Source organism: Hyperolius riggenbachi, chromosome 5, assembly GCF_040937935.1.
Source record: "Hyperolius riggenbachi isolate aHypRig1 chromosome 5, aHypRig1.pri, whole genome shotgun sequence".
NCBI classification, from domain to species: domain Eukaryota; kingdom Metazoa; phylum Chordata; class Amphibia; order Anura; family Hyperoliidae; genus Hyperolius; species Hyperolius riggenbachi.
This window is the reverse complement of record NC_090650.1, coordinates 177,423,159-177,445,731: the sequence shown is the minus strand read 5'-3', so window position 1 is coordinate 177,445,731 and position 22,573 is coordinate 177,423,159. Positions and strand designations below refer to the sequence as shown.

At 46.2% G+C, this 22,573-nt stretch overlaps 1 protein-coding gene across 13 annotated transcripts in view; it reads left to right on the top strand.

Annotated features, from left to right (window-relative positions):
* CTNND2 (catenin delta 2) overlaps positions 1–22,573 on the top strand; it is a 2,713,436-nt gene that overhangs the window by 19,015 nt on the left and 2,671,848 nt on the right. For 11 of the 13 annotated variants that reach the window (XR_011020838.1, XR_011020837.1, XM_068236432.1 and 8 more), the window contains exon 2: positions 15,629–15,774. The exons of 1 other annotated variant lie outside the window; for it this stretch is intronic. The gene's annotated coding sequence lies outside the window, so the exon portion shown is untranslated. Of the gene's footprint in view, positions 1–10,974; positions 11,076–15,628; positions 15,775–22,573 lie in introns of those variants that run through there. One more of the 13 variants, XM_068236433.1, reaches the window with a different exon arrangement.

Here is a 22,573-nt window from a genome sequence, read left to right as displayed (position 1 = left end):
GGAGGGTAAATCTGTGTACCCTGGCAGTGGGAAACACAGACAGACAGCAGCAGCAGCAGGAGGAATGGAGGAGTAATGTGAGCAGCTATTGTTTGACGTAATAGCTGGTGGCAGACTGGCAGCGGAAGGTACATCTGTGTACCCTGGCAGTGGGAAACACAGACAGACAGCAGCAGCAGCAGGAGGAATGGAGGAGTAGTGTGAGTGTGGCAGCAGGCAGGCAGCGTGACATAATAGCCCTGGTACCTAGCGGTGATACCAGGGTGTAAATAAACACAACAGGAGGTCCCAGACAGCGGTCGTGCAGCCCACATTGTGTCCAATACACAACTGGGACAACACAGTTTTCAACCCGGGCACCTCAGAAAAATTAAACCTTTTTTTTTTTTATGGTTTTTTTTTTGTTTTGTTTTTTTACAACAAATTACACAGATATAGCTATTGTTTGACGTAATAGCTGGTGGCAGAGTGGCAGCGGAGGGTAAATCTGTGTACCCTGGCAGTGGGAAACACAGACAGACAGCAGCAGCAGCAGGAGGAATGGAGGAGTAATGTGAGCAGCTATTGTTTGACGTAATAGCTGGTGGCAGACTGGCAGCGGAAGGTACATCTGTGTACCCTGGCAGTGGGAAACACAGATAGACAGCAGCAGCAGCAGGAGGAATGGAGGAGTAGTGTGAGTGTGGCAGCAGGCAGGCAGCGTGACATAATAGCCCTGGTACCTAGCGGTGATAACAGGGCTGTAAATAAACACAGCAGGCAGGAGGTCCCAGACAGCGGTCGTGCAGCCCACATCGTGTCCAATACACAACTGGGACAACACAGTTTTCAACCCGGGCACCTCAGAAAAATTAAACCTTTTTTTTATGGTTTTTTTTGTTTTGTTTTTACAACAAATTACACAGATATAGCTATTGTTTGACGTAATAGCTGGTGGCAGAGTGGCAGCGGAGGGTAAATCTGTGTACCCTGGCAGTGGGAAACACAGACAGACAGCAGCAGCAGCAGGAGGAATGGAGGAGTAGTGTGAGTGTGGCAGCAGGTAGGTAGGCAGCGTGACATAATAGCTCTGGTACCTAGCGTTGATACCAGGGCTGTAAATAAACACAGCAGGAGGTCCCAGACAGCGGTCGTGAAGCCCACATCGTGTCCAATACACAACTGGGACAACACAGCTTTCAACCCGGGCACCTCAGAAAAATTAAAAATTGTTTTTTTTTTTAATGGTTTACATTTTTTTTTTTTTACAGCAAATTACATAGATATAGCTATTGTTTGACGTAATAGCTGGTGGCAGAGTGGCAGCAGAAGGTAAAATCTGTGTACCCTGGCAGTGGGAAACACAGACAGACAGCAGCAGCAGCAGGAGGAATGGAGGAGTAGTGTGAGTGTGGCAGCAGGTAGGTAGGCAGCGTGACATAATAGCTCTGGTACCTAGCGTTGATACCAGGGCTGTAAATAAACACAGCAGGAGGTCCCAGACAGCGGTCGTGAAGCCTACATCGTGTCCAATACACAACTGGGACATCACAGTTTTCAACCCGGGCACCTCAGAAAAATTAAAAATTGTTTTTTTTTAATGGTTTACATTTTTTTTTTACAGCAAATTACATAGATATAGCTATTGTTTGACGTAATAGCTGGTGGCAGAGTGGCAGCAGAAGGTAAATCTGTGTACCCTGGCAGTGGGAAACACGGACAGACAGCAGCAGCAGCAGGAGGAATGGAGGAGTAGTGTGAGTGTGGCAGCAGGTAGGTAGGCAGCGTGACATAATAGCCCTGGTACCTAGCGTTGATACCAGGGCTGTAAATAAACACAGCAGGAGGTCCCAGACAGCGGTCGTGAAGCCCACATCGTGTCCAATACACAACTGGGACATCACAGTTTTCAACCCGGGCACCTCAGAAAAATTAAAAATTGTTTTTTTTTAATGGTTTACATTTTTTTTTTTTACAGCAAATTACATAGATATAGCTATTGTTTGACATAATAGCTGGTGGCAGAGTGGCAGCAGAAGGTAAATCTGTGTACCCTGGCAGTGGGAAACACAGACAGACAGCAGCAGCAGCAGGAGGAATGGAGGAGTAGTGTGAGTGTGGCAGCAGGTAGGTAGGCAGCGTGACATAATAGCTCTGGTACCTAGCGTTGATACCAGGGCTGTAAATAAACACAGCAGGAGGTCCCAGACAGCGGTCGTGAAGCCCACATCGTGTCCAATACACAACTGGGACAACACAGTTTTCAACCCGGGCACCTCAGAAAAATAAAAAATTGTTGTTTTTTTTTAATGGTTTACATTTTTTTTTTTTACAGCAAATTACATAGATATAGCTATTGTTTGACGTAATAGCTGGTGGCAGAGTGGCAGCAAAAGGTAAAATCTGTGTACCCTGGCAGTGGGAAACACAGACAGACAGCAGCAGCAGCAGGAGGAATGGAGGAGTAGTGTGAGTGTGGCAGCAGGTAGGTAGGCAGCGTGACATAATAGCCCTGGTACCTAGCGTTGATACCAGGGCTGTAAATAAACACAGCAGGAGGTCCCAGACAGCGGTCGTGAAGCCCACATCGTGTCCAATACACAACTGGGACATCACAGTTTTCAACCCGGGCACCTCAGAAAAATTAAAAATTGTTTTTTTTTTAATGGTTTACATTTTTTTTTTACAGCAAATTACATAGATATAGCTATTGTTTGACGTAATAGCTGGTGGCAGAGTGGCAGCAGAAGGTAAAATCTGTGTACCCTGGCAGTGGGAAACACAGACAGACAGACAGCAGAAGGGCAGTACACAGCTGCCCACTGTAGATGTAAAATGTGTGGCTGCAGGCGACGTAATAGTCAAAATGAACCAGGCTGGCTTAGTGAGCAGGAGCCAGGAGGTGGTAAAGGGTGGTAAGGCACATTAACGATGGTTCTTCCGGCAGCCAGTTCATGTCCCCCTCTCGCCGAAAACAGGGGCCAGGAACTCGCCTTCCACCCATGCCTGGTTCATCTTGAGAAACGTCAGTCTGTCCACAGACTTGTGAGACAGACGTGAGCGTTTCTCGGTGACCACGCCACCAGCTGCACTGAAGCAGCGCTCGGACAGCACGCTGGAAGGGGGGCAGGACAGCACTTCCAGGGCGTACTGCGCCAGCTCGCTCCAGATCTCCAGGCGCTTGACCCAATACTCCATGGGATCAACAGGGGCATCGCTGTCAAGCCCGCTGTAGGACCCCATGTAGTCAGCCACCATGCGGGTCAGGCGCTGGCTGTGACCGGAGGAGGATGCTGCTGCATGCATCTCCTCTCTAGTCACTGCTGCCGGAGCCTCTACAGTCCTGTAGAGCTCGTTGCTGAGAGACAGCAGGTCTGTGGGGCGCTTGCTGCTGGATGCAGGCACCTGCTGCTGCCTCTGTGCTGGCTGCTGGACAGTGGGGGTGGAAGGCTGGGGGAAGGCTTCCTCCAAACGCTCAACAAGGGCCTGCTGCAAGCTCCTTATTTGTTGCGCTGGGTCTCCTCCTGCAGGTGGCAGGAACTGGCTCAACTTCCCCTTGAGGCGTGGGTCCAACATCATGCTGATCCAGATGTCCTCCCTCTGCTTCATCTGGATCACCCTAGGGTCCCTGCGCAGGCACGTCAGCATGTGCGCTGCCATTGGGAAGAGGCGGGCCACGTGTGCTGGCACATCGGCGGCAGTGCTGTCCTCATCCTCCTCCTCTCCCTCCTCAGCCTCATCCTCTCTCCACCCCCGCACCAACTCAGCTGCACTGTGCTGATCCCCCTCATCAGCAGCAAGGTCAGGGACCTCCACCAAGTCCTCCTCCTCCTCCCCCTCAGAGGTGGACTGTGCAGCTGCATGCCGCTCCTGCTGGTCCAAGGCTGCCGCTCCCTGTTCCAGCAAAGCATCGAGGGCCCTGTTCAGCAGACAAACCAGGGGCACCCACTCGCAGACCATAGCATGGTCCCTGCTCACCATGTTAGTGGCCTGCAGAAAGGGAGCCAGCACTAAGCACACCTGCTGCATGTGCCTCCAGTCATCATCGGGGACGATGGACGGGATGTTGCTGGTCTTGTCCCTTCTCTGAGCGGCGGAAACAGTGGCCAGGGCAAGGTACTGGTTGACAGCGTGCTTCTGTTCAACCAGACGCTCCAACATCGCCAGGGTGGAGTTCCAGCGAGTTGGAACGTCAATGATCAGCCGATTGCGTGGCAGCTCCAGCTCCTTTTGCACGTCTTCCAGGCTCGCACACGCTGCAGCCGAGCGCCGGAAGTGACGCACAACGTTCCTTGCCGTTTCCAGCAGTTCGCCCATCCCCTGGTAGGTGCGCAAGAACTTCTGCACCACCAGGTTCAGCACGTGGGCAAGACAGGGGATGTGGGTCAGGTTTCCCCTGTCAATTGCGGCAACCAGATTGGCCCCATTGTCGGCCACCACCTCTCCGACTCTGAGGCCTCTGGGGGTCAGCCAAATCCTCTCCTGCTCCTGGAGTTTGGCCAACACATGGTTTGCCGTCAGTTTGGTCTTCCCAAGGCTGACCAAGTGCAGCAGCGCTTGGCAGTGGCGTGGCTTCACGCTGCTGCTGAGGCGGGGGGTTTGGCCAGGTGTGCCGGAGGATGGCAGAGGATCGGAGGAACCTGCTGCAGTTCCCCTGACCCTGCGGGCTGGCACCACCCACTGTGTTGCTGCTGCTGCTGTGCCCGCTGCTGCTCTCCCATCCTCACCCCCTTCCACCAAGCTTACCCAGTGGACAGTGAAGGACAGGTAGCGGCCTGTCCCGAAGCGGCTGCTCCAGGAGTCCATGGTGACGTGGACCCTTTCACCAACCACGTGCTCCAGCCCTCGCTCCACATTGGCCATCACAAAGCGGTGCAGTGCAGGAATGGCCTTGCGGGCGAAGAAGTGTGTGCTGGGGAGCTGCCAGTCTGGGGCTGCACAAGCAAGCAGCGCACGCATGTCGCTCCCCTCCTGCACGAGCGTGTACGGCAGGAGTTTGGAGCACATGGCCCGTGCCAGCAAGCCGTTCAGCTGACGCACGCGACGGCTGCTGGGAGGCAGAGCCCTAACCACCCCCTGAAAGGACTCGCTCAAAAGGCTCTGGCGTGGCGTTTTGCTGGCATGGGAATCAGCGGACACAGCAGAGGAGGCCACTGAGGACTGGCTGCCAGAACAGGCCTCAGTGTCGGCGGCAGGTGTTGCAGAGGGGGGAGGCGCAGTGCGTTTCCGCACTCCTGCTGGTGCTTCTGGAGGAGCAGGAGGGCGGGTGGCTGCTGTTGCTGCTGCTGCTGCTGAAGGCTGTGCAGTGATGGGTGTGGTGCCACTGCCAGCACCAGATGCCTTCAGCCTCTGGAACTCCTCATGCTGGTGGAAATGTTTAGCAGCAAGGTGGTTGATGAGCGAGCTGGTGCTGAACTTTAAGGGGTCTGCACCTCTGCTCAACTTCCGCTGACAGTGGTTGCAAGTGGCGTACTTGCTGTACACTGTGGGCATGGTGAAAAATCGCCAGATTGGTGACAAAAATAACCCCCTACGGCCTGGAGCCGCTGCTGCCTGTCTCCCTGTGGTGGTTGGGGGGGGGGGGGGGGGGCTTGGGTACGACTGGTGGTGGTACTGGCAGATGCTGCTGCTGCTGCTGCTGAGCCTGAGACACCAGCAGGCTGTGGGACCTGCCTACTGCTGCCAATGCTTGCAATGATGCGCCTCCTTGCAAGGCCCACAAGCGCATCCTCCTCCTCAGAGCTGCTGATGATGACATCCCCAGGTGCTGGTGGTGGCGGCACCCAGTCTTTGTCTGTCACCACGTCATCATCATCATCATCATCATCCTCCCCCTCCTGAAACATGTCCTGCTGGGATGATGACCCCCCAAACTCCTCTCCTGATGCATGGATGGGCTGCTTGACTGTCGCCACAGTCTTGCTGTCCAATCCCTCCTCCCCCAAAGTGCCCATCAGCATCTCCTCCTCAAAATCGCCAACAACAGCAGACAATACCCTGATGGTGCCTGGGGTCAAAAGACTGCTGAGTGACAGGTCGGCGACTGACGGTGAACTGGCCTCCTCCCCAGGCCCTGCTGGGCGGCTGCTGCGAACAGGGGTGGTGGTGGTGGTGGTGAGGGTGGAGGCCTCGGATGCAGAGCTGATGGCGGGCTGCTCATCCTCCGTCATCAGTTGCAGTACAGTGGATGCATCCTTTTCCTCAATGGGACGTTTCCGACCCGGCTGGAGGAAAATAGGAGCAGGTGCTACATGCTGCTGCTGTTGCTGTGTCTCTGCAGCGTGAGTTGCAGATGCTCCTGCTGGGCGGCGCCCAAGGCGTCCACGGCCAGTGGCTATAGGAGGAATGTTAGCCACTGACGCAGCTGCTGCTGCTGCGGAACTGTGCATGGTGGTTCGGCTTGCCACAATGCTGCTCCCTCTCCTCCTGATTCCCTTGCTGCCCTTCCCCTTGCCCAAACCGCGCTGGCTGCCACTTCCAGGCATCTTAGATGTTTTGGGCGTAAACACTAAAGTTTTTTTAAAGGGCGGGTGAAAAAGTGGGGTACTTTAATGGAGTGGGTTGGTGGGTGAGGTGACACTAATCACTAAGTGATTAGATCGCTAAGTGATTAGTACAGTACAAATACAAAATACAATAATCGGTATTGGTAATCAGTAAGTGTGAACAGTGAACACAGTGAGTGTTTCCAATAGCACAGTAACTAGAAATTACAATAATCAGTAGTAATCACAAGGAAATAGAGTGTGTGTACACTGCAGACAGTGAGTGCACGCACGCACAGACACGCAGGAGCTAGCCTATGAACAGTGACTGAGTGTCCCTAGTACAGTAAGTAGTAACAGTCAGTAAGTACAACTAGAAATTACAATAATCAGTAGTAATCAGAAGGAAATAGAGTGTGTGTACACTACAGGCAGTGAGTGCACGCACACACACACGCAGGAGCTAGCCTATGAACAGTGACTGAGTGTCCCTAGTAGTAAGTAGTAACAGTAAGTACAATTAGAAATTACAATAATCAGTAGTAATCACAAGGAAATAGAGTGTGTGTACACTACAGGCAGTGAGTGCACGCACACACACACGCAGGAGCTAGCCTATGAACAGTGATTGAGTGTCCCTAGTAGTAAGTAGTAACAGTAAGAACTAGAAATTACAATAATCAGTAGTAATCACAAGGAAATAGAGTGTGTGTACACTGTACACTACAGACAGTGCACGCACACACACACACGCAGGAGCTAGCCTATGAACAGTGACTGAGTGTCCCTAGTAGTAAGTAGTAACAGTAAGTATAGAACTAGAAATTACAATAATCAGTACTAGTAATCAGAAGGAAATAGAGTGTGTGTACACTACAGACAGTGCACGCACAAACGCAGGAGCTATGAACAAACAGTGACAGTGACTGTCCTAGACTAGTACAGTTACAGTATAAAATACAATCACTAGTAAAGGACAGCAGCAGAAATACTGGTATAGATGAGAAATAAACTAACACAGAGGACAGGAGAGAACAGCTGCCCACACAGGCAGGCCCTGAGGCCTAAAGCTGTAAGCCTGCAGCAGCTGACTCTATGTAACACACAAGCTACTAACTAAAATACAATGTCTATCTAACTAACAACAATATAGGTGTATATAGGAGGTGTATGTGAGCAAAAACGCTAGGTGCATGACCACAATAGAGCACTTGCTAAGCCAAAGCACAAAGGAGCAGATCTCTCTCTGTACAAAGTCAGGCAAGGACGGAAAAACCTAACATGGCGGCCGCTATTTATAGGGTAGGGGCTGGCCAGGGTCCCCCTCAGTGATTGGCTGCCGTCAGAGGGCCTGGGAGCCCTCTGATTGGCTCTAAGGACATCAATCTGGGCTATGACGCTATTCGAGCTCGGTATTCGAGCTCGAATAGCGCGAATAGTGAATGAGCTATTCGAGTTTACTCGAATAGCCCATTCGAATAGCTGCAGCTATTCGGAGCTCGAATACCGAGCTCGAATAGCTGAAAAAGAGCTTGAATATTCGAGCTACTCGAATATTCGAGCTCTGTTGAGCACCACTGCTTTTGACCCATTTTGCCAAAGGAAAGGAAGTTGCCTAATAATTATGCACACCTGATATAGGGTGTTGATGTCATTAGACTACACCCCTTCTCATTACAGAGATGCACATCACCTAATATGCTTAATTAGTAGTAGGCTTTCGAGCCTATACAGCTTGGAGTAAGACAACATGCATAAAGAGGATGATGTGGTCAAAATACTTATTTGCCTAATAATTCTGCACTCCCTGTAGGTCAAAGCCAGAGCGGGAAGTCAGACGAGCCAAGGTCAGCATGGAGCAGGGTCAGAACAGGCAGACAAAGTGTCAGGTCACGGGAACCAACTAGCTGCAATACTACAGCAAAGCTGCTAGGGTTCTCCAGGCTTAAATAGGCCTCTTGGCGCGCACAGCGTAGCGCGCGTCATGCGCAAATGCGAGCGCGCGCATGCGCAAACACACGCATGCGCAAACACGCGCACACACACGAAAACAAGCAGATATGCATAAAGCAGCTGTCCCTGCGCGCGCCCAGCATTCACACCAGCACCTTGTAGCGCCAATTTTTCCGCCGTGCAACACAACGCGCACTGGTGAGTGCCGACAGACCACCTCGAGAGGCAGCCCGCCGAGACCCCCCAGGACGACCGCCAGCTTCCGTATGTGCCAGCCGCCTCACCTGGACAGGTAACTGACCGTGACACTAACAATCTGCAGGTACAGCTCAGGATTTGTATCCGACAGTCTTTGTAAAGCGTGCTGCATTCCAGCCTCAGGAACACAGGAAAGGTTTGCATGGACGTGCTCCTGCCGGTTACCATGCTCCTCATCATTTAGCGTGATCTGTTCAGACTCGGTTCTGTTTTCCTCTGGGTCTGGAAGTAGGTCACTTTGCTCCAACCGCTCACTTCCCTTTGCCCCAGTTACAGCACCGTCTGAACCACGAGTGTGCTCTCCCAGCATCTGCTCCGGCTGGGTATTCAGTCGCAATAAGTCCTCGATCAATTGCGATTTCTTCTTTTTATAAGTCACAATGCCTCTTTCTTCACACAAGTTTACCAGATCGGGCACTTGCATTCGCTTGTATCTCGCTGCATCAGCCTTGGTTGCAAAATAAAAAATATGCTAGAAAAAGAGATGGGAGGGGGGGGGGGGGCTCTGTGCTATACGTTTAGTCTATATAAATGGTAATGCAATAGGTACGGACCACAGATTTTGATCTGTTATTTCGATGTCCTGAACATACACAAATCCCAATAAGCTGCCAACCAATGTCACAGACCACAAGGGCCGGTCCGCGATCGGTCAATCGATCGGAGTCAGAAATCCTCTCACACTGTCATTTTGCTCATCACGAAGCGTAACCTGATTTCGCCAGTTGATGAACCGACTAGCGGAGGGAGCGTTTGGACACCAAAGGATTCACCACACACGTACAATTCAAAAGCTTGCCACCACCTGTGAACAAGCACAGGACTGTAAATATTTTAGCACACTGCGAACACTGTAAGTTAACCCTTAGCGGTATGCAGGGATCAGCGCCAGACCTGTTTATCTGTGCCCGATTCCAGCATACGAGTTATAAATACAGGATACTCTAGAACACAAGGTAACGTTTTCAGAGGAATAAGTTCGATTGTGTATGTTCAGCAACAGGTCATAACCGCTAAACGATTGTTTAAATGTTTAATAACAAAAATGCATTACACACATTTATACAGATTAACACATAGACACATAGCTAAAAATAAAAGGAATACAATTAGAAAGTTCTTACTTTAGTTATGGCTGAGTAGTCCATTTGGAGAATAAAGAAAAAGAGTCCGGTTTGAACTAGCCATTAATGGTAAGAGTCCTTGGAACAATGCATGCGTTCGGTCCTTCTGTGGAACGCATGCTTGAAGCTCTTCTTTAGCAGATGAAATGATGAAGGACAAGGCGGGCCATTCGGGCCCCCGGATTTATACAATCTTAGAATTGAGGTTGGATTACCTCCAAACTAGGTGTGTTTAGGGTGGAGCTACCTCCTGATCAGCAAAAGTGCAGGATTTCTGTGCAAGCCTAAAATGACACAATTTGGCAATCACCTGCGCCATTTCTGTCTGGATTGGCGCACAGCGAATCCGAGGGAAGATTTGCATCTTGCAGCCGATGTGTGATCCGATGACACCAAATACCGTTAGATTAGCATGTGTGGTCGGCTAGTGACACATAGCTCTCTTTCCCTAGCAGCTGTACCCCTATAGCTTGGATGAGCTATCAGGCTGATTTTTAGGAACCAGAAAATATATTTGTCTTTTGTCTGTGGTAATCACATCTTGAATTATTAATAAATGAAATTGGTCTATTGTCTGCTCTCAGTTTTGGAGGGAACTTCTTATCTGTGCTAGTTCTATCTGGCTTTTGGGAGAGGGGCTGTGGGCAGCAAATGGTTCTCCGCAGGAGGTCCAGCCATGTGTGACATTCCTCTCTCTACCTAGCAGGACGTGGGGTGAAAGGAATGTACTCTGCAGTTCTATCATGCTCTCAGAGGGGAAAAGAGAAAGGGCAAAACAAACTCTAATTGTTATTTTTAAGAGAGAATGTCACTTCTGCTGATGGCGCAATCGGTGTGCGCAATATGCAAGTTTATTCATCACAGAGGGTACTCTCAGTAGATTTAAATAATATATCCACTTTATTCAGCAATAAAAGTTTAGCTAACAGCATAAGGGTGTACTCACATTATGAGAGTCCTAACCTAATTTAGGACCCACTAGGACCCTTTATTTAGCAACTTTTATTTCTGAATAAAGTGGATGTATTCTTTAAATCTACTGAGAGTACCCTATCTTTTCTGCACTGGGAGTGTGCATACAGGTTGTGACTGTGACTGAGAGGAAGCCTCTGGAGTGGAGTGACACTTATACTTGTGATGATCCTCGTACTTCTAGCGCTGTGGCATATTACTAACGCTGATAGGGCTTGGGGAGAACACTGTGATGACTGCAAGGACCCGCTCTTTCTGGGCTTCCAGGGAGTCTATCTGTTCAGTCCACATCAAGTATAGAAAGGTAAGTGGAGGTATGTAGTACACTGCCTTTTATAATTTTAAGTGAGAAGCTGCATGATTGACTTGAGGTGCAGACTGGAAGCAGTACAAGAAGGGTACTTGTAGGTTTTTTTTTTATATTAAAGGAATACGGATGTTACATGTTACATGATGAGACATGCGTATATACAATGCCAAGCATACAAATAACTAGGCTGCATTCCTTTTTTTTAATTTTTTTTTCCTTTTCTTTCTCTGCTTCAAATATTAACATTTAGGTATGCAAGTGACAGTTTCCCTCTAGTCAGGACCTAATTGGACTATAGCGTAACCCTAACTGATAAGGAATTACATCCATAAAACTCTTCAACCAGAAAATATAGTACAGCACTGTCCTGCTCCTTCACATATCCCAGTTGATCCAGAGAAAGGCAAAAATCCCTTACAAGGCCTTAAAGCAAACCTGAAGTGAAAAAATAAAACAACTTATGATATAATGAATTGTATGTATAGTATAGATAAGGAATAGAACATTAGTAGCAAAGAAAAGAGAAAAGAGAGCATTTTTTTTCATTCTTTTTGCATCATTCTGTCACATGTGCAGATTTAAAAGCACACTTGCTGTTTAACTGCTTCAGAAAACAGGACTGTATTTGACCCAGTGGGTCAAAGAGCTCAGAAAAGCTCTTTTGCACAGATCACAACTGAGGTTTTTAACTCTTCCTTTTCTGTAAAACAATATGAGACTCTTTCCTTTGCTAATAATGTTCTATTTCTTAGCTGTACTACACATACAATTTATTATATCACAAGTTTATTTTCGCTTCAGGTTTTCTTTAACCACTACTGGACTGCCAGTAGTATTAAAACATCCTGTTGGTCCCTTTTTAATGGACCAACAGACATTTTAAAAAGTCCGCTGCTGCTGCCGCTCGTGCATGCGCACGTGCACTTTAAGGTGACTACAGTTATCTATTTGTTACTCACCTGGGGCTTCCTCCAGCCCCTAGAAACCATTTCAGTCTCTTGCTGCAGTTCCGGTCCTCCTCCATTCTCCAGCTGGCCGCCCATAAAGATCGCGACCCACCGGTGGGTCGGCGCTCCTGTGCAGGCGAGCTGCGGTGAGGGACTGAAATGGCTTCTAGGGGCTGGAGTAAGCCCCAGGTGAGCAGAGTCGGATTAAGACCACACAGGGTCCCAAGCAGAGCAATACATTTGGGGCCCGTTTCCTCAGCCACCCTGTTGAAAGGATGCCCCTCCAATATAGGGGGCCGGATGTCCCTGCAATATAGGTAGTTGGATCTCCCCCTACTATAGGTAGTAGCCAGATGTCCCCCCAGAATAGATAGCAAGACAACCCCCCCGGAAAGGTAGCCAGATGTTCCCCCAGTATAGGTAGCCAAGTGACTCCCCCTACTATAGGTAGCCAGTTGACCTCCAGTATATATAGCCAGCTGTCACCCCCCAGTATAGGTAGCCAGATGTCAACAGATGTATGGTCACTGTAATTCCCCAAGGCTCATTCCTTCCCCCCCGACCCCCACTTATGTCCTCCCCTTTGCCACCATCTCCACTAATCCCTCAAATATGCCCCTCTTCCATCTCGGATATCCCCTCCCTCTTTATCAGACCACCCTCAGTCAGGTAACACATCTTTACTGACCTCCCTCCTGGCACCATGATCCCTGCCTCGCTAATGCTAATTTCCAAAAGTTTTGGTGCCCCTCCTTCCGTCACTGTTTTCACTCCAATCCCCCTCGCCCCCCTTAACATCCATGCCTTTTTGGTGGTCAGTGGCAGCCACTTTACTATAGTATGAAACCTTATAGGCAACATCCATACTCAGTACTGACAGGTTGAAAAGCCATTATGATCTGATCATAGTGAAAGAATCTGCCTGTAACAATTGATGCATGCTTTAGATTATAGTTTCTAATAACAAGATTGGAGAAGGAAGAAGGCAAAGCAGGCGGTTTTGGTGCACGGCGCTCAGCACCGGCTGCCCAAACTAGGAGCCCCATAGCAGCACGGTGGCATAGTGGTTAGCGATCTCGCCTTGCAACAAGCGCTGGGTCCCCGGTTCGAATCCCAGCCAGGTCAACATCTACAAGGAGTTTGTATGTTCTCCCCGTGTTTGCGTGAGTTTCCTAGGGGCACTCCGGTTTCCTCCCACATCCCAAAAACATACAGCTAAGTTAATTGGCTTCCCCACAAAAAATTGGCCCTAGACCATACATGCACTACACGATACATACATATGACTATGGTAGGGACTAGATTGTGAGCCCCTCTGAGGGACAGTTAGTGACAAGACAATATACTCTGTACAGCGATGCGTAACATGCCGGCGCTATATAAATACTTAAATAAATAAAAATAAATAGCAGCAATAATATGTTGCGCGGGACGCGCAAGGAAAATTCTGGCTCCGGTGATCGCCATACCCCAAATTACACCTCCCTCAGAGTTGCGATGACTTTGAGGGGGAATAGTATTTAACGCCGCCGGGGAGTTTAGTGGCAGCAGGAAGAGCCGTTAATTTGGCTCTCCCGGCGCCCAACTCACCCGCAGCGTACAAATACTAAGGGCTCAGACACACTATAAGCGATTTTCTGAGCGCTTTTAGATATCAGAGCTTTCTGAGAGCTTTAAAAAAAACGCTCAAATTGACTTGCATTAAAATCATGGTAAAATCGCGATTGCGGTAAAATCACTAAGAAAAGTGCTTATAGTGTGTCTGAGCCCTTATGCAGGGAAGGGAAGAAACGGTGAGGAGAGAAAAGCTGAAAGAGGGCTGTTTTTTTTTAAAACGCTTGCAGGGGTAAACCACTTGGCTAATGAAAGTGAATGGGCTGGTGCACACCAGAGCGGCTTGTTTTTTCCACAAACGCAAACTCAGGGGCTGCAGCATTTTTTAGGTTTCTGAGGCGTTTCTGCCTCAATGTTAAAGTATAGGAAAGTGGAAAGTATAGGAAAGTGGAAAACTGCTCTGAAAAATGCTATATCAGAGCGGTTTTCCAGGCGTTTTTCGTACAGAAGCTGTTCAGTAACAGCTTTTACTGTAACAATATTTGTAATCTGCTACACAAAAATGCTCCAAAAAACGATAGGCATGTTTAGATAACGTCTCTAAACATGCCTAGAATTACTCTGAAATCTGCTTCAAAAGCCTCTAGCGTTTTGCAGATCTGCTCGAGGTTTTTGGTGTGCACTGGGCCAGAGAGGGAAGAAGATATTTGCCTCACTAGGATTGCACTTTTATTTAGCTTTCTTTTTTTAGCTTTTTTTGTATGACAAGAAGACAATGACATCCAGCACTAGGGGAAGAGGGAAACAAAGGTGAATGAGGGAGGGCTGGTGCACACTAAGAGCGATTTGAAAAGCGCTTGGCTAATGCTACCCTATGAGGGTGTTCCCACAGCAGCATTGTGATTTTTTTCAAAATCGCAAGCATGCTGCATGTAGCATTTTTTGGAGCAATTCATTTAAAAATTGCTCTGAAAACCGCTTCACAAAATTGCACTCGCAAATTGCTAGCGATTGCTATTGCGATTTTGCATTGCCCTAGCTCCTAGGTTCTCAACATGTGGTACGCGTACCCCAGGGGGTACTTCTGATGGTCCCAGGGGGTACTCGGACTTGACATACTTGCCTAAGAACAACAAATTTAGAGTTTTAGAAGTTGATAAATGTTATTTAAACAGCACCAAATTAGCACTTTAGTTAATTAAAAGCAATAGTAAATGCTTGAAATTGTTTAAAACCAATCATCATGTACTATGATTAAATATATATTTGTCGAGGGGTACTTGCGATAATGTTTACTACACTAGGGGGTACTTGGTGAGTACAGGGTTTTAAAAGGGGTACATACCAATGAAATGTTGAGAAACACTGCACTAGCTCATAGGAGTAGTGGAGAGAAATTGAGAATAGCCTGAGATGGAGCAGAGATCTTATCTGTATTGCAGTCCCACATCACACAGAGGCTACTTGCCTGTAATAGGACTCCTGTCCCTGCTGGTCTCTCACACAAGTCAGAAAGTATCCCTCCTGGGGTCTAGGGACTGTTAAAAACTTTTCAACTTGTTTAACACCTTATCAGCACATGCAGTCATTATCACAATGGGGAGAGACCAGACAGATTTTTGCCCACAGACCTTCCAGGCAAGCTCTGCTTCATGCTGTGTATATTTACCAGCTTGCCTGTCCTCTAATTGCACTTTTATCAGCTAGCCCAGTGTTTCACATTGCCTTACAACAACAAACCTGAATACACCACGCACTGGACTGGCCCTAAATCACTGAATGAAAGGTCTGGGGGAAATCTCTTCCTTCCCCCCTGTAATAGATACTTTGCTCCTCTCTGCTCACACTCTTCAAATAATGCCACAGTGTGTCAAACTATTACTATGTGTCAAAACATTTTTATTAGTGGAGAACGCTGGACAGAGATCACACAAATAGCATTAGTCATTCCAGACCCCAGCCTGTGTCTGACAGCTAAACTAAGGAGGAGGGGAGGTAGGATCCAGGAGGAAACACTGTATGTATTTGTTTTATTATCTGTTACAGAGAGAAATCCTGAAGACTGTTTTTAATGGACCATAAAGAGTTACATCAACAGTGGCAATAAATCTTTATTGGGGCTGCCAGGCCCTGAACTTTCAATAGATCAAAGCAGCTGCCTGTGTTGCCTGGTGGATAATCCAGCTCTGCAGGTGAGTAACAAATAGATTACAGTAGTCGCCTATTAAATCCTTGAAGGCAGGGAACACACTTACAGTGCCATTTTCCCAGTGATTCCCGGGTCTATGTCAGCTTTTGCGTTTTAACTTGAATGTTTCCGCATTTGTAGTGGCATGTGCTGTATGTAAACTTGCACGTCATGCAGAAATAAAGGAGAAAGCTGTCAGATATAAAAACGAACGCAAAATGCGAATGATTGGTCACGGCGCGTATTTCCACACGCAAGACTATTGACTTCAATATCCTGTAGAACTGTGCACGTTTTGTCGTCCGCGGCAAAATGTACACAAACTCATCTAGTGTGTTCCCCACCTAAAGGCGCACCCGCACGAGCACTTTAAGGCAGGGATAACACTTGTAGGGCCGTTTTTGCCTGGTATTCCCGGGTCTCTGTCAACTTTTGCATGCGCGTTTTAATGTGAATGTTTCTCCGCGAATTTACATTTCCGTGTTTGCGGCAGCATGAAATGTATGCGAGCACGTGGGTCGTGCGGGAAAAAATGAACAGTTGTGATGTGCGTTTCCCGTGTAAAACTGTTGAATTCAATAGGCTTTATAATTGTGCGCGTTTTGCTGCGGAAACACGCTCAAACGTGTCTAGTGTGTTCCCTGCCTAATGTCCTTAACTACCTGGGGCTTCTACCAGCCCCCTGCAGCCGCCCTGTGCCCACGCTGTCACAAAACGATTCTCCGGTCCCCCGCTGTGGCTTAGTTTCGATTCTGGCGAGCCAGTCGCCGGCCACTGCGCCTGCATGGCCCTAGCAGCGAGTGTCCTCGATCATACTCCCAGGGGATGTTCCCATTCTAGTTTTCAAAATGGTAACATACATGGCACGTATCGAATGTTCTGTCACTCCACGGCCTTTAATAAGAAAGAATGACGTTGCTACATTTGGTGAAAAATAAAATTTTCAAAGTTAGGGTACAATTTAAAAAAAACTGCATAAGTGCAAATGTTTCAAAATATATATATCTGAGTAGGCCTTGGTCTCTAGTTTTTAGCATGGTGACATTTATGGCCTTTCTTTACTGTTCAGACGCTCTATAGCTTTGCTAAGAAAGAATGTCTGTATTACTTTTGGTGCAAAGAATGGCCTTGAAATATCAATGGGCGCTGCTCACAGTTAACATTGTATTGCCATGCCAAAAAGCTATCTTTTTTTGTATGTATTTAGGGTATCATTTTAGTCGTGACAAGCGAGAGAATAGAATTTGGGGTGTTTGAGATCTAAAGCCTATGTCATTTGAGTTTTGTTTAGTGGCAAACTGAATGAAAAGCAATAAAATTGTTATTTTTATACACTCTGTTGCAAAATAAAACATTTGTAAAAAAAAAAAAAAAAAAAGTGAAAGAATTGAAGAGAGAATATTTTTATATTATAATATATAGTTACCTTATGGACTCTGGATAGCTTTTTAAATATGTATGCCATGAGGGTGTATTACTCTTATTTTTGCTAATAGGGGCTTGTAATAATTGGTAGTGTGTAATGAGAAAATGATAACCACAACATAGAAAAAATACACCTTTATTTCCAAATAATATATTGTCGCCATGTTTTGTACTAGGGACATAATTTAAATCTTGTGTTAACCAGGACAAATAGGCACATACAATGTGTGGGTTTTATGTATGGTAGAATTGTTTATTTTTAAACTATAGGGTATAGAATTGGAGAAATAGTGTGTTTGTTGTATTTTTCCATTGTTTCCTTGTTTTTCCCTTTAAAATGCATAGAAAGTAAAGTAATTACTGAAAACAAATATCACCACCCAAAAGCCTAATTTGTGGCGAAAAAACCCCCCCAAAAAACAAGGTATAGAACATTTTGTTGTGATAAGTAGTGAAAAAGTTATTGACGAATGAAACGGAAGCGCATTGACAGGTGAAAATTGCTCCAGTCCATTAGGGTACACAACCTTGGGGTTGAAGTGGTTACGAGGAAAAGAAAATGCCTTCTTAACTCCAGGTGGCAATCCATTAAAGTACCTGGACCGACACGGCTGTGTATTACCTAATAATTATAGCCATGGATGTCCTTCAGTTCAAGGAAAGCATCCAAGTCCCCTTTAAAGCGGACCTGAACTCAGAACTTCCACTCTGCTGTAAAAGATAAGCAACAACATAATAACCTTTAAAAAAAACATTTATTTGTTACAGCTGATACAAATTCTGTGATAAATCTGTAGTGTGTCTCCTTTCATGGAAGCAGACATAGGGTTAACATCCTGGGTTTACAATTTAGCTGCTCTGCTGAGCCAGCCAGATGACACAGCTGAGAGATTAAATTGCACTTGTGATTAGTCACAGATAAGGGGAATTAGTCAGGCAAAACTTTCTAAATGCATACAAGGTTCATTTCTCAGTTTTCCTTCTGTCCTGTGCAAGAGTTCAGGTCCACGATAAATGAAGCTATACAGTGGGATGCGAAAATTTGGGCAACCTTGTTAATAGTCATGATTTTCCTGTATAAATCGTTGGTTATAACGATAAAAAATGTCAGTTAAATATATTATACAGGAGACACACACACAGTGATAACTGAGAAGTGAAATGAAGTTTATTGGATGTACATAAAGTTCGCAATAATTGTTTAAATAAAATTAGGCTGGTGCATTTGTCATTTTATTGATTCCAAAACCTTTAGAACTAATTATTAAAACTCAAATTGGTTTGATAAGATCAGTGACCCCTGACCTACATACAGGGCTATGGAGTCCAAGTCGAGGAGTCGGAGTCGGAGCAATTTTTGGGTACCTGGAGTCGGAGTCGGAAAAAATGCATAGACTCCGACTCCTAATGAATTTAAACTGTAATTAAAATGAAAAATATGATAAAATGTTGTATTTCTCAGAGCCATCATAAATAATTTAGATATACCGTAATAGCTCTGCTTAGTCTACAAAAATTAAATAAACCAATCAGAAAATAGTTACTTGTGCTGCTTTAATAAAGCAGTCCCCGTATTTTTAAAGTCAGATATACATATCTGATTGTGACTGTATATATGATGTGTACACAGGAATCTCTTATATATACTAAATAACATCTATGTTGTAAGAATAAAGCCGCCTGTGTAGCTGTTTCACGAACAGAGATGGTCAATGAGATGGAAATAATTCTGCGCTGATGCTGGTTTATGCAAATTAATGCACTCCCTTTGCTCATGAAATCAAATCATTTCATATGTTGTTAAAATTTGGTTTGATGACTACGAATTAAAGAGTACCTGAGACAGATGAAAATAAACGTTTTATACAAACCTGAGGCTTCCTCCAGCCCCCTTCAGGCTAATCAGACCCTTGCTGTCCTCCGCCACCTGAATCTTCTGCTATGAGTCCCGGTAATTCAGCCAGTCAGCGCAGTCTGGCCGGGTGCCGCTTCCACAGCCAGGAGCATTCTGCACCTGCGCAATAGTTCTGCACAGGTGTAGTATGCTCCCGGCGGCGGAGTGTGTGCATGTGCACTACGCCCGACTGGCTCAAGTACCTGGACCCGTAGCAGAAGATCCAAGTGGCGGAGGAGGACAGCGAGAATTAGCCTGAAGGGGGCTGGAGGAAGCCCCAGGTATGTATAATACTTTAATTTCATCTGTCTCAGGTTTACTTTGTTACACAGTAGCACTATACATATGCACTCCACACAAAGCTGCAGGGAATCCACTGAGAATGTTGTGCACATTGAACACACCTATCACCCATAAACCTGGTTCAGATTGTACATGAAGAATGTGTAATAGAGGAAGAATCGCCTTATTCTCCTGCAGAGTACCTGCACATCACTCTTATATGTACCCACAGTTACATTGCCTAGGGCCTGATAGATATTCTTTGTTCCTGTCTGTACCTTCTACAAGTACTCTTACCAAGGACTAGTTTTAGTCTATGACTAAAAGTATTAGAGTCAGAAGATCCGCCGGATATCCAGGTAACTAGTATTGTTTAAAAGGGAATAAATATGGGAGTCTCCATATCCCTCTCACTTCAGTTGTGTTTTAAAATTCCTAAGCGTTGGCAGTTAAAGGGGTTCTTTCGCGAAAAAAGTAGGCAGTTAAAAAAATGTGACAGATGACAGGTTTTGGGCCAGTCCATCTTTTTAAGGGGGATTCTCAGGGCTTTCTTTGTTTTCAACAGCATTTCCTGAACAACAGTTGCAAAATCTAACTGACATAATAGTGTGTTAGGGAGGCCAGCTGGTATCTTGCTATTTTGGCAGTTAAACTGCTGTTCAGGAAATGCTGTTGAAAACAAAGAAAGCCCTGAGAATCCCCCTTAAAAAGATGGACTGGCCCAAAACCTGTCATCTGTCACATTTTTTAACTGCCTACTTTTTTCGCAAAAGAACCCCTTTAAGAGATGCATTTCATGTTACATACTTTCAATCAACAAGATTGTAATATGCAAATTAGAGGAGTTGACTGCACAGCCCTGCCTACATACACAGATGAATCCAATTATGAGAAAGAGTATTTAAGGGGGTCAATTGTAAGTTTCCCTCTTTTAATTTTTTTTCTGAAGAGTAGCAACATGGGGGTCTCAAAACAACTCTCAAATGACCTGAAGAAAAAGATTGTTCACCGTCATGGTTTAGGGGAAGGATACAGAAAGCTGTCTCAGAGATTTCAGCTGTCTGTTTCCACATTTAGGAACATATTGAGGAAATGGAAGACCACAGGCTCAAGTTACATAGTTACTTAGTTATTTGGGTTGAAATAAGACATATGTCCATCGAGTTCAACCAGAGAACAAAGTACAACACCAGCCTGCTCCCTCACATATCTCTGTTGATCCAGAGGAAGGCGAAAAACTCTTACAAGGCATGGTCCAATTAGCCCTAAAAGGGAAAAAAATTCCTTCCTGACAGATGGCAATCAGATAAAATCCCTGGATCAACATCACTGGGCATTACCTAGTAATTGTAGCCATGGATGTCTTTCAATGCAAGGAAAGCATCTAAGCCCCCTTTAAATGCAGGTATGGAATTTGCCATAACTACTTCCTGTGGCAATGCATTCCACATCTTAATCACTCTTACTGTAAAGAACCCTTTCCTAAATAAATGGCTAAAACATTTTTTTCCTCCATGTGCAGATCATGTCCTCTAGTCCTTTGAGAAGGCCTAGGGACAAAAAGCTCATCCGCCAAGCTTTTATATTGCCCTCTGATGTATTTATACATGTTAATTAGATCCCCTTAAAGGGACTCCGAGCTCAAAATAAATAAACAAAATTGGTACTTACCTGGAGCTTTCTGCAGCCCACCGTAGATCGGGAGTTCCCTCGGCGTGGTCCTGGCTTCTCTCCCGGTCCCTCCACCGCATACTGCACCGCCGACACCCGGGCCGGGTGTCGGGCTCCCACTTCCTGAAGCGTGACGCTCTTCGTCATCACATCGGCCGCTGCGCGTCATCACGGTACCAATTTAGTTTATTTTTTGAGGTCAGGGTCACTTTAAAGCTTGAAGTGGCAGACCAAGAATAATCTCGGATAAACAGAAGCGACGAATGTTGAGAACAGTCAGAGTCAACCCACAGACCAACACCAACGACCTACAACATGATCTTGCTGCAAATTGAATCACTGTGCATCGTTCAACCATTCGGCGCACTTTAAACAAAGACATGCTGTAAGCGAGAGTGATGCAGAGGAAGCCTTTTCTCTGCCCACAGCAGAAACAGAGCCGCTTGAGGTATGCTAAAGCACATTTGTACAAGCCAGCTTCATTTGAAATAAGGTGCTGTGGATTGATAAAACTAAAATTGTGTTATTTGGGCATAACAAGGGGCGTTATGCATGGAGGAAAAAGAACACAGCATTCCAAGAAAAACACATGCTACCTACAGTAAAATATGGTGGTGGTTCCATCATGCTTTGGGGCTGTGTGGGCAGTGCAGGGACTGGGAATCTTGTCAAAGTTGAGGGACGCATGGATTCCACTCAGTATCAGTAGATTCTCGAGATCAATGTCCAGGATTTATTGACAAAGCTAAGCTGCGCCGGGGCTGGATCTTTCAACAAGACAAAGACCCTAAGCACTACTCAAACTCTACTAAGGCATTCATGCCGAGGAACAAGTACAACATTCTGGAATGGCCATCTCAGTCCCCAGACCTGAATATAACTGAAATTCTGTGGTGTGAGTTAAAGAGAGCTGTCCATGCTTAAAGGCTATCTAACCTGAATGAACTAGTGTTACGCTCAGTGGTATATTCTCCACAGTCAGCACGACATGCATTACCTGACGTGAAGGAGACACACACACAAGCAACCAGGATATCCCCAGTTGTAGTGAAGGAGAGGACTGACTCCCGTAGGAGATGTGGCGCACAGAGCAGGCGTGGATCTGAGCAACCACAAACAGTACTTATTATACAATGGATATGATATTCCTAGCATATTATAATTACTGCTATCAATGAAACTAGAAAAAAAAGTTCATTAGTAGTTTCATAAGTCCATTTGACTCCCATGAATGGTAACTGAATTTCATTATCTGCTAATGGCAGAGTCTCATTACAGGTCTGATGCGCAGTCACTATGGATAACGACTCTGCTGATTGAAAACGTTTTTTGGAACGTTTACGTTTGGCTTTAGACCTTGCTGCCTTAGGTGATTTATTCAAAGAAGAAGGAAAGCTATCAGTGCAACTACCTGCTTGCTAATTATTTTTGCAAGCAGTTGAAGGAACAGCTGATTGACAAGCTGCCAGGAGCTCATTAAAAGGATAAGGCAAATTAGTTTTGCGCAGCCAGTTATGGATCACAAAAGCTA